Source organism: Varanus komodoensis, unplaced genomic scaffold, assembly GCF_004798865.1.
Source record: "Varanus komodoensis strain SLA01 unplaced genomic scaffold, ASM479886v1 scaffold11, whole genome shotgun sequence".
Classification (NCBI taxonomy): Eukaryota; Metazoa; Chordata; class Lepidosauria; order Squamata; family Varanidae; genus Varanus; species Varanus komodoensis.
Genome location: NW_025335317.1, coordinates 3726231 through 3738549, shown reverse-complemented (window position 1 = coordinate 3738549; position 12319 = coordinate 3726231). Strand labels below are relative to the sequence as shown.

General features: G+C 44.3%; 1 long non-coding RNA gene across 1 annotated transcript in view; it reads right to left on the bottom strand.

Annotated features, from left to right (window-relative positions):
- LOC123018318 overlaps positions 1-10800 on the bottom strand; it is a 28221-nt gene extending 17421 nt beyond the window's left edge. Inside the window, exons 1-2 of the long non-coding RNA XR_006413740.1 lie at positions 10587-10800; positions 189-320 (exon numbers count right to left, since the gene is read on the bottom strand). This is a non-coding gene — a long non-coding RNA (uncharacterized LOC123018318). The remainder of the gene's footprint in view (positions 1-188; positions 321-10586) is intronic.
- Between the last annotated feature and the right edge of the window lie 1519 nt (positions 10801-12319).

Genomic DNA, 12319 nt, shown 5'->3' with positions numbered 1-12319 from the left:
ATTCAAACAGAAGTAATGGCTTCATCATGATAAATGAAATTTATAATACATGTGGAAGTACTGAAATCCTGTTCCTGCAGTCTTCTTTTTCTTGGTGCGGTTGATGATAGTCAACCCCAAAGTGTGTGTGGGTGTGGGTAATAAGGATGACATCTTGGAAAGGGGAAGGGGGAATGATAGTAACTCACCATTAGGAGAGGAAGATGCTGCAATTGTACATGTGGCTGGCACAGGGCCTCCGTCTTGATTGGCTGCCACCACAGCGCTTTCCTTGAGCTGGGCTGTACTGTAGCCAGTGGATGAGGAGATGCTGCAGGCCTCTAAGTCAAAAACGAAACAGAGCTGGTTTGACTGGCAGGGAGAAAGGGCCTGCTGGGATATATCGGTTCTGCCCACCCTTCAGAAGCTGTGGGTTCCCCAGGGCCAGCTTAAACATTGTTTTCCACAAGGCTTTTAATGGTTGTGTTTGACCTGATAGTACTAAAAATGTAAACAACCTTCTTGGCTGCTGCTTTGTTTTATGACTGCCCTCTCTGTCTTTTGCTATTTTTCCATGTATTCTTATGTTTCTATAATTTTGTGAGCTGTTATTTTATGGACATTATTGTAGTGGGTGATCTTGAAGGTTGTTAAGTGAGAATGAAGCCTCTAAAGGTTCAGATAAATGCATAAATTGGCACCCAGAAGGGAGGTTGGCTAAAGATTATATCTGAGCAGGGAACGTCCCAGTTCAAACTCACAATGCCACCTCTCTTTTTGTGCATGAAAGGAATAGTCAGCTAAGAAACTGGGCTCTGCAGGGGCTGAGGGTCTGCTTCTGCTCCCACCCAGAGTAGGCAATCTCCGATTGATTCCCTGCTTCCACATATGGCCAAAGAGCATCCATCAAGCCGGCACAACTGAACGTGGTGAATGGGATAGTGGAAGGCTGTAATCCATCAGCAGACACTTCTAAGAGGGTTTTCAAATGTGGGAGGCCAGAAATCAAAGTGCTACAGAGGCATAGTGTTCACTGGGTGAATTAGAATGGTTACCATATGCAATGTTACAAAGTCAACATCAATCCACAAGTGGAACAAAAGGGCAGTCTATTCTTAGGAAGTGATTTATTACATGTGAAATAACTTTTATCTTCAATGCAGTTCTGGAGTTGCCATGTGTAAAATTATCAGCCTTTCTTCTAGTAACAATTATTATGCTGGCAGTGAAACCAAAATGGCTATATATCCACAAATGGCCAAATTTGGTAGCTCATCAATCCTGTCAGAAGAGTATTGTGGGATCATGATTTAGAAGGAATGTTAGTGCATCAGAACATGCCCTTCCCTTTTTCTTTTTCCTAAGGAGATATTAATCCTGTTAGAAAAGTCCAGAGCATTTTATGGATTAGTCAATGTAAATGCATTAATTTCATGTCATGGCTACAGTATAGACTGTTCTTGTCCTCAGGTTGACCAAATGAAAACTATTTCGCCCCAATGTGAATGCTGGAATCTGTTCTCAAAGAGGCGGATACTGCAGCCAACTCACCTCTTACACATTCCAGGTAACAATTTAAGATCACCCAGACCTGAGTTTAACTAAAGAAAAATGTTAGGTGAGCTTGGAATCCCTTCTTGGCCAAAACATCCAACACATTTTGAGGGAAATGCACAATATTTCAGTAAGCCTAGGAAGTGTTCTGATGAAGTATTCTACCCATTCCCAGCTAGAATTTTACCAAATGTTGCTGAAAATTAGATTTCCGAGAGAATTTGCACGTGAAGAACATCCAGGGTGTTCTGAAGAAAACACAGTGAATTCAGTCAAGACTAGCAACCTGTCTCACAGGGGGCCCTGATTCTCCTTAGAGCCACAAGCCTTAATTTGTTTAACTGTGAGATTAATTAAGGAAAGCTTTAAAATATATTGGAATGGTTACAATATGCAAAGTCCAGAGACAGAACAATGTGCAATATATCACTGAGAAATGATTTATTATATGTGAAATAACCTTTATCTCTGGGGTTGTTCTGGGGTTGTTGAGGGTAGCATGATGAACCCTTTTTCTACTGGCAATGAGTATCTCTGATGTACAATTTAGATGGCTATATTTTGTTGATTGCTCGGTGGACTATTTTTAATCAATGTTCACACGATCAAACTGACAGGCTAGGTATCTTCAATGGGTTAAACAACTCAAACAGCCAGGAGAGCCCTTAGCAGGCCCAGTTCAAGTCCAGAGCCCCCTGAAATGGGCAGGCCTTCCTCCCATAAAAACCCAATGGCAGACATTTTGTTGCTAATAAATAATTACTTGTTGGGCTCCCGCTGGCACAGTATGTGGCAATGCTGTGTTTCCGGCTATCTCCTCTCAGTCTGACCCATAATTTCAGCAGACCATATTCAGTTTTGCCCTTTTAGCAGTTCTGGGGAACTTCTGAGATTATTCCCTCTGCCCCACCACATGTGCCTCTTGCTTCTTCCACATTGCTCAGTCCACTTGCTCTGTTTTTATCTTCCTTTGCAAAGTTTTAAAGGAACCGCATGCAGTCGAGTTGGGCTGTTTATAGATTATCTTTCTAGCTGATGGCTGTGCTTCTAATACAATTCCTCCAACTTTTCACTTGTTTGGAAGTTTCCCTTTCAGATGAATGTCTTAATCCCCCAAGTGCATTGTTTTTCACAAATATTTTGTGGTTTATATTGGCAGTCTACACACAGCTCTGTTTTAAACTGTGATTCATGTGGAGTCTTGCCTGGGAGGGTTGAAAAATTACCCGCCTTGAAACTTTCATCTTGTTTCATGGTTTGCTCTGACTTCAGAAAAGGGGAACATTGAAATCCAAGAAAACTGAATTCTTCAACATTCATTAGCTTTGTTATTTTGTTCCATGTGGATCCTTGCAGCTGTAATCATGTTTAGTCATATTAACCATCACTTATGTTTTAGCTTTAAACAGCAGCACATTAGTCCAAAAGTTAACTGTGGAGCAAGCATCCTAATCAACATTAAAGACATTTGACACAATAAAAATGGCAGAATTGTGAGTGTTGTTTGGATGTTGAATGTGTTCACAGAAAGGTCAGCTGGTTAGCTGGAAATCACAGATGTTAGCAATACAGTGCAAATCTTGGACAGATGACTTAAACTTGGACAGATGACTGAGGTGGATTCTAGGCTGCTGACCTAGTAGAACCGTGTACAACATGGTTTGATTCCATCATCCAAGTGCTCCTGCCTTCATGGATGTGTGTGTTACATGAACTATGGAAAGGGGAGAGCATTAGGTGACCACAAGACTTTCCCTGGCTCATTTTGCCCATCAGCTGCCATTACTCTTATGGCCCCTTTCTCTCAATCCTTCAGGTCCTTGCTATTTCTCTTTCCCCTCCAGTCCTTTCAAGGGCAGGAGTTCTAAGGTAAGTGAAGGCAAGAATGTTGGATGGAAGCTGGCAGAAGAGAATGACCAAGGCCAAGGAAAAGTTAAAGGTTGGGAAGGACCTTCTCATTCTTTGCAAACTGGAAATTTGGAGGCTGGAGAAAGAAAGAGTGGAGTGGATAGGATGAAGAGACCATAATTCCATTAGGTCTACTTAGAAGCAAGTTCTATGTGAGGCTTATTACATGTATGCATTCACACATCTACAGTCATAAAAGAAAAGGACAAATGGGAGATACTCATGTCCAATGTTTTGGATGGTGCTTCTGAAAGAGATGTGCAGAGATGGCTCTCTAACAAGAGGTACATTGTCTCTTAACTTCATCTGCCATTTGGGCCTCTGACCCAACCTTTTCTTCTAGGGTACTTCCAGGTTTAGGCCTGCAGGTACAACCAGTCAAAAGCCCTTCTGCAACTCTATCTTTCCCTCCTTAAAAGATATCCTTCTAGGATTAAAAAGACTGAGGAACTGCTAGAATTCAGGGGGAACATTGCAAAATGAAGCCAATGTCTGAACTCCTTGTAAAATTCCACAATTGAGGCAGGGAATGAACCCTAAAAACCTCATGTGGAAATAGCTGCAAACCCTCTTTCTTGGATAAATTAGCCATCCTTTGTGACCGTCACACTCCACAGCAACCATTTTGGCCCACAACAACTCCTAAAGCTTCTAAATGCCTCAACAAGCCCAAAGTGTCTTCTTCTGTGGGAAGCATCTCCTAATGAGGGTTTTCAAAATGGCAATATTGATGTAATCTCTGGCCCTCAGCCCTTACAGGCACCACCTTTTTCCTTGGAAGAAGGCAGTCCCAGAAAGAGCACTGTCATCCTCTTCTGAGGATGAGTCCCACCAGAACCTTCATCTTCACAACCTTGGAGAAGTCCAAGACTGCAAAATCAGGTGATGAACCTCTTACTCTAGCCAGAGAGCAAGTTGTAGTGCTAATCAGCTGTTTGGAGAGTCCTCTTCCATTTCCCACCCTTTCTGCCCTTGCTCATTCCACTCACAATGGATTTATCTGTTTTAGCTAACTATCAGCTTACTGCACTTTAAGCGAATTTTTGGGGGGCTATTCTGGCAGAGAGTTCTTCATGAAAAGTAGCTCACATTTGAAAGCTTTCATAGAAGCTAAGAAATATTCAAAGTGTTGGAATATTTACATATATGAGCATTTGATTTATTAAGGAATTAAATCTCTGTGCACTCACCATGCTGTGCATATTTAATAAACAGGAGTAAGCTCATATGAGACTTTGTGATGCTGCTGTACCTCTATCAGTTTAGGAACTTGGCATCCTTATGTCTGAGAGACACAGGGGAATGCAGAAACACCAAAACTCTTCTCTGCTCATGCAGAATGTGTCAGCTCACTTGTTTATATTTACACACACACACACACACACACACACACACAGGTCTGACATCTGTCAGCACTGAACATTGTTTCGCTTTCAATTAGATAACTGGTGGATTTATCATTGTGTCAGGAGGGATGCATCCTTGGGGTGGATTGAGCCAAAAAAGGCCTGCCAAAAATTAGGCAGGTAGTCAAGAGGCAGGTCCCCCCTTATTGCCTAAATGCTCATGTTCGATGCCTGCAAAAATACCGCAGTGACACATTCTTGACCAACTCAGGGTCCACACCATAGACCCGCTTGGTCATAAGAAAGTACGTAGGTTCTACTCATGAGGAGGTGGAGAAGAGATGCATGTACTAGCTCTATTCCTTCATCTTTGCATCCCTTCACATATAGAAGGGAACAATCTACTGCAAAGGAGGATCTTATGCACCCAGCAATTGTATAGAAGGAGATCAAGGCATACCCAGGGCTGTAAATCTGGTGGCCCATCTGCACCACACCAAAGAGCCAGCACATGTGTGGAGGGGGGAATGTACGAAGGAAGGAAGGAGTCCAGCCCCTGATATGCACGACTTCAGTTTGCTGTGTGATGAAGGCATGCTGCGTGCATACATTGGTACACTCCGGTAGTCTTACATTGTGCCAAATGTGCAATGTGAGGCGCACAACTAGAGGGACAGGTGATGTCAGTGCTGATCCAGCAGGGGCAGTGATGCCTCCTGGGGAATGGACCACACACATGAAGAAAATGGACTGTGTGGCCCTCACTTTGTCCTTCTTCTTTGTAACAACTTAGCCAACCTACGTCTGTGTTCAGACCAAACTGAACCACTGCTGCTTTTTTACGCTTTCCTGCCCTTCAGTGCTTCAGCATCTGGGTGAGTGCTCTTCCTCAGCCACCTTCCAATGCTGCATTGATCAGTGCAACATCACCAACATCTGTATGCCCGGAAAATTAGATGCCAGGCCATTAGATGCCAAGGGAAAACTGTCTCACCAAACCAATAGATGGGCCCACTGTTCACATGGAAAATATGATGTATCACATTTTCTTTAGAGCTTTTAATACACGTCTGATATACTATTCAGTTCCTAACAGGGAGTGAGGGGCTAACTATCTCAAACCCAGTTGTGTACATAAGCCCTGGGCTCCATTTCATTGGTCCATATGGGTGCTTTACCACCTGCCATGTTAGAGGGAAGATTCAATCAGGTTTCTTCATTTCAGCCTCATCGCTCCAGCAGTTTGGGGGATTTAGAGACTGGAATGCATGTTTTATTATATTGCAGTTTCTATTGGGATATGAGGAGGGGACTGATTGTGCCTTTATGATCTAAGTTTCCTGGCAAAGACGATCCATTTTATGTATCTTACTGTTTAGCTGACACTGTTCCTGTCATTACTGAAAAATTGGCTAAGGGTTTTGTGTTGCAATTAAGTTGAGAGCTCAGGTAACCTATTTTCAATTCTCCCAGCGTAGCTGATACACTGTTCTATATGTCTTTGTATATGTATTTTGTTGTTCTGTATGTTTATGGAAATATATCTTGTATATCATGTTTCTTCAGGTGGGGCAGGAGAAGGCAAAACTCCCTGGAGAAAACAATCATTTTTTCATAGGGAATGTAGAAGGGAGAAGAAGACAAAGAAGACCAACTATGACATGGATAGAGTCCATAAGGGAAGCCACAGTGTTGAGTTAGAAGGTGAGGAGAAGGCTGCCATGGATAGGACATTTTGGGGTTTTCATACATCAGGTCATGCTTAGTCAGGGGCAACTGAATGGCACATAAAAACAGCATGCCATGTTCCTTCAATCAAGACAAAGGCTGTGATCAACAGATTTGATTTGTTGATCATATCTGATATAACAGGATTAATCTTTTGAGCAATAAAAGTCTAATAAATAATCCCTTACTCAATCTAAAATAGAGCATATCTGAACTGCTGCATATATGGGTGAAATGCGTTGCAGAGTCAAGCTTTGCCATGCCATGCCATGGCTGTTGTGTTTTCCAAATACGCTAAAGTGATGCCTAGTGCAATGCCTAAGCTTGCAGTTTTGGCTGTGAAAACCAAACTCTTAATTTGCATGTCTTTAGGCATTTGCACTTGTCCAATTGCTGTATCATTTGTAGCATCCATATAATTTCTCGATCACAGCTTAGCTCCTAAAGTTAGAGAAACTTTTCACGGCACTCAGTCAAAATGAGCAACTAATGCATTTCTGTAATTCACACCTTCTTCTTGCCATGGAAAGATGCTTTTTACTAAATATGCAATTAGGATAATGTGCTGTGCTGGTTGACAGTCACTTCTTCAACAAACTAAAAGACATTTAATATTATCTGTTATCTCTCATGAGGAACATGGGCCATCTTCCATGATGTAATCAGAAGCACCGCATTGTGACCAAGAGTAAATATTTCCCAGTGTAAAGACCGACTTGTTGGATCAAATGCCAGACCAGTGAGTCTAAGCATTGCTTCAGTGGCTAAGTAGTTATTCTGGTCCCATCCAGAATGGAGAACCAGACACCACTCATGATTTTAACTATGAACCACAATGTAATTTATTTACACGCCTGATTTCTACTTAAATAGTTGAGGCTAACTCCACTTGGCCCCACCAATGCAGCCAGAAGAGAACACACCCTCTTTTACAGAGCATAGTCCTCTATTCAAAGGGATGTCAGAGGAACACCCTGTACTGGAACCATCCTTGCTTTTAAGGATTAGGGTTAAAAGGTAAAGAACCACATGAAGGAAGGTTGAGGGGAGATCTTGAAGCTGCATAGCTGACTCACCAGCCACAGAGGTACTGATCTTTCCCACTGTGGCTGGGTACTGCATTTGTATTTGAAGGATGGCATTGATTCCTAAATGTGCATCTGTATCTGTGCATGAGCATATACAAATATTATGCAAACCACCGTTCTCTTTGTTGGTGAGGCGTTTTCTCTTTCATTTTTGGGGCTGAGCACGTGAGTGGCCAACCCAGCCCAGACATACATGAGGCAAAGCGAACAGAATGTTCTGCAACTCCTGGCCAGTTGTCTGGGCAGGAATCCCCACCCTGGCTCTAGGCAGTGCATTGCTCTTCACTGCTCTCACGCTTGACGCAGCAGTGGGGGCCATGGGCAGGGAGGGCGGGACTTTCCCCCTTGCAAGTGTTGCCCCTGCTGGAGGGTGTGTGTGGTGTGAGGGACTGCCCACTACTCGTTCGAAGCTCTGGCCGTTTTCCAGCATCGTGAAAAGGCAAAAATCTCCCAGCCCTGCTTCCACACGCGAGTTCTAGGAGTGCGGACTCAAAATTCCTCGCTGGCCTCCTCTGGCGGCTTCCTAAGCACAGGTGCCTGGAAGGCCACCTTATGTCACATGGCCCTCCCCAGTTGGTAGCACTGTTCAGGGCAGGATAGGGCAGCATGCACCAGGCCTCCATCCTTTCAAGTGTCCTTTTTTACAGAGGATGGTCCTCTGTATGAAGGCCTCTCCATTCTGAAGGCATCGTCTGTCTAGCCTACTTGAAGCTGGAAGACAGAATCATTGGAAGAACCAACTGGGGCTTGAGGTTGCGTATCGGTAGGACCTAGAGAGCAGACTTAAAAAGTGAGACCAAATTTCCATGTACATGATAATTATTCCTACATTAGCATTATATATTAGCATAGGCAAAGTTATGCCAAACAGTTCCACCATTGGTTCTCCTATTGGCGATACATTTCCTGTTGTTGTTGTTGTTGTTGTTGTTGTTGTTGTGGGGTGGGGGCAGGGGAGCAGTACCTTAATGGCCACCATAACAGCTTGCCCAACCTAGTACCTTCCAGATGTCTTAACTCTCCCACATCCCTGTTGCCCTGGGACTGATGGGAGTTGTAGTCTTAGCATCTCTTTTCAACCAAGTAGGGTTGACATGGCTTAATGGTATATGACATGGTCACATGGAGACAGTCCTAGTTTTAATTCCTGGCATCTCCTGGTAGCCAGGCCCGAGAAAACCATGTGAATCTGCAGAGGATCCTCCAGGTAGTGCAGGCACTAGCCAGTGCTGGACTAAATGAGAGGAGTGGCCGATCTACACAACCATACTCTGGTCCTGTCCAGTTCATTTATTTGTAAAGAGAACAGGAGGACAGTCTGCATCTGTGGCCAGACCTCTTCTCCTTGTGCACACACCACAGCTTTGTAGACTATTTTGCTCATGAAGGACCTGCAGTGCTACCAGAAAAGCTCTACCTGCAATGACACCAAGATTTGGCTTGCGTAAAATTGCACTTGATCCCCCCAGTATTTACTCATAGCTTGCCATCTCAATTTAAGAAATATATCTCCGGTGCAGTTCACACCCATGATGTATTACGGCAACATGTCACTAGTGCAACAGCAGTACAAGGGGCTTTGATGATGTATTAACAGAATGCATCATCAGAATGAGTCACTCTCTTGAAGTATAACTCAGGAGATGGCACTATCCAGGGTAAGGTGCACATGCAATATATTGGGGAAAACATTAGGATCTAAGGCACCCTTTGAGGGGAAACAATGGTTTGTACTGGCATGAAGCAGCAATGGATTGAGATGGCTCCTGAAGAAAGTGAAAGAAGAAAGTGCAAAAGCAGGACTTCAAACCACTCAATCCTAAAGGAAATCAACCCTGACTGTTCTCTAGAAGGACAGATACTGAAGGCGAAGCTCAAACACTTTGACCACCTAATGAGAAGGAAGGACTCCCTGGAGAAGACGCTGATGCAAGGAACGATTGACGGCAAACAGAGAAGGTGGCTGGATGGGGTCACTGGGGGAGTGGGTGTGGGCTTGGGTGGGATCTGGGGGATGGTGGAGGACAGGAGAGCCTGGAGGAATGCTGTGTAGGGGTTGTGAAGGGTCAGGCATGGCTTTGCAACTAAACAACAACAATGTCAGATTTGAAGATAGGGAAATTGTGGAAACGGTGCATACTTGGGCTCAGTCATCAATTCAAACTGAGACTGCATCTGAGAAATCTAAAGATGAATGAGATTTGGAAGGGCGGCAATGAAGGAGCTAGGGAAGATAATCAAGTGTAAGCATGTTGCACTGGAAACGGAGGCCAAGCTCACTCACATAGTGTATTCCCAATCACTATGCCTGGGTGTGAATGCTAGATAGCGAAGAAACTGACGGGAAGACAAGTAATGCATTCAAAACACAGTGCCGGAAGACAGCTTTGCACGTCTCGCTGGGGAAAGACAATCACGATGGGGAAAGTCAAGAGTAGAAGAAAAAGGGGAAGGCCAACTAGGAGAGGGAGCAATTGCATAAAGGAAGCCGACGTCGCAGGAGCTGAGCAATGTCATGGAACAGGGTGTTTGGGAGGGCTTTCATTTGTAGGTCAGAGATGACTTGACAGCACGTAACAACAGCAACAAGCCTGGCTTTGGATTTCTGATTAACACATGTGCACACAGCCCAAAGCAATGAATTGCACACAACCACCAGATGAGGCTGGAGGCAGCTATCCTTGTTCTTTAGTAGCCAGTCCAGAGCCCCTGATCTGCCACCAGGCATGCTGTCGTGGTGCTGTTCTCTCTGCCTTGTTCCTGCTCTCTCAGGATGGGTCACCATTATGAAACATAATATGCGCAGGATCAGCGTTCAAGGCCGAGGCTGTGCTAGCTGGAACCACGCTCCTTTCCATAGCGTTCTCCATGGGCTCCTATTCCTCCTTTATTGTTTCGATTTCAACCGTCTGATCGTTTGCTGCATTTCACTGTAACAACCATTGCTGAGCCTAGGGGAAACAGTTAAAACGCACACACTCACCCAGCAGCTTTGGCATCTCCAGGATGAATGAGAGGACCTGTCCCTGATGCCTGGCAGATGCAGCTGGGCTCATGGCTGAAAGCGGGCAGTCCTGGTGCTGCTGATGGGCACTTCGGGGCCCAGCTCTTCTTCCCAATGGTTCCTTATCATTAAAGCAGACACGGGCAGGACAGTTCTCCATGTGCCTTCCGAGCAGTTGATGGTCCTCTAGCAGCCCTTCTAGCAGACTGCCCTCTGTAGAAGAGAGCACATAGCCACATTAGACCACCAGCACGTTTTGTGATTTTATTTTACCATGGTCGTCATCGTCATTGCACTGTATTTATATCCTACTTTTCTCCTCTTGTGAAGAGCTAAAGGTGGCTTACGTAGCTCACAACAACATTCCTGTGATGCAGGTTGGGCTGAGAGTCTGTAACTGTCCTAAAGTCACCCAGTGAGCTCCATGGGTGAGCGGGCCTGGAACCACGCCACTTTGCCCATCTCTAAGGTCTGTAATTATAAACACTTCTATTACCAGAGTCAAGAAACTGCGTTATTGACACCTCAAAGCAGAAACATTTGAGATCTATACTACTAGAAGGCCTCTATAAACTAGGAATGGCTCTTCGTATGCATTACCTAAAGGAGCGCCTGCGTCCATATATGCCCTCCCGCCCCCTGAGATCAGCAGCAGAGGCCCTCCTCTGGGAACCCTCCATGAAAGATGTTAGCAGACAGAGCACCCGAAGGAGGGCCTTCTCTGCGGTGGTGCCCCACGTATGGAATGCGCTCCCCGGAGAGGTCAGCCTGGCACTGTCATTTGTTTTTCGGTGCCAGGCCAAGACCTTTTTATTTAAAAGTTATTTTAATTGTTAATTGATTTATGGGGTTTTATATTGTGCCGAGATCTAATTCAGATCTAACTCTGAATTAGATCTACACCCTTATTATATAAGTATTAATGACTAAACATGAATAATGGCCAGCATGTGATATGCTTGCGGCTGTAATAATCCAGTGCATGATTAGTGGACGTTGCAAACTATATCAAATTATTACTGAGGTTAGCACAAGAACTTCTGTGCATTTCTCTCCTATGGGAGGCATAGTTGCTCATTCTTCATCATTCCCATATAATAAAGATCAGTTGATTAAGTTGCTGGGGTGTTGCTGTTGTATCACAAATGAGCTGCTGCAGGGAATGGGTGGAGCACCAGGAAATCTGCCCCTCGTTATTTCGATAGCCTACTTCCAAAATGAACCCACTTATCTTATTGAGCTGGCAGAAGATAAAAGCTTCCACAAAAGTCATGAAGTTTCATCTCTAGTATATGCTGTCCTCCCACACAAAATATCTCTGACACTTGATTCAGACTCCCACCCAGATAACACACACACGTGTCCTGAATTCCCAGAAAGTAATCACCAAGGATGCCCTGGCAACCCTGTACACCCACGTTTGGAATGAAGATATTGTCATTTCAGTGGGATGAACACTGGGACTGAACTCCTGCACTGCCAATCCTATCTGACCTTTTTGTGGGGATGGCTAGTAGTTGGGGGTGTAACTGTTGCACAGTCAAGCTGGGGGTTTAAGAATGGGAATACAGAATGTGTGCTCTGCTGAAAATAGTGACAAGCAGCATATTCATTTGGCTATGCACCCAATTTGCATCTACAGTTTTCTTTGTCCAAAGTTTTTGTAAATAACTGAGAGCATAAGGCAGAAAAGTGGTAAACTCATCTGAACT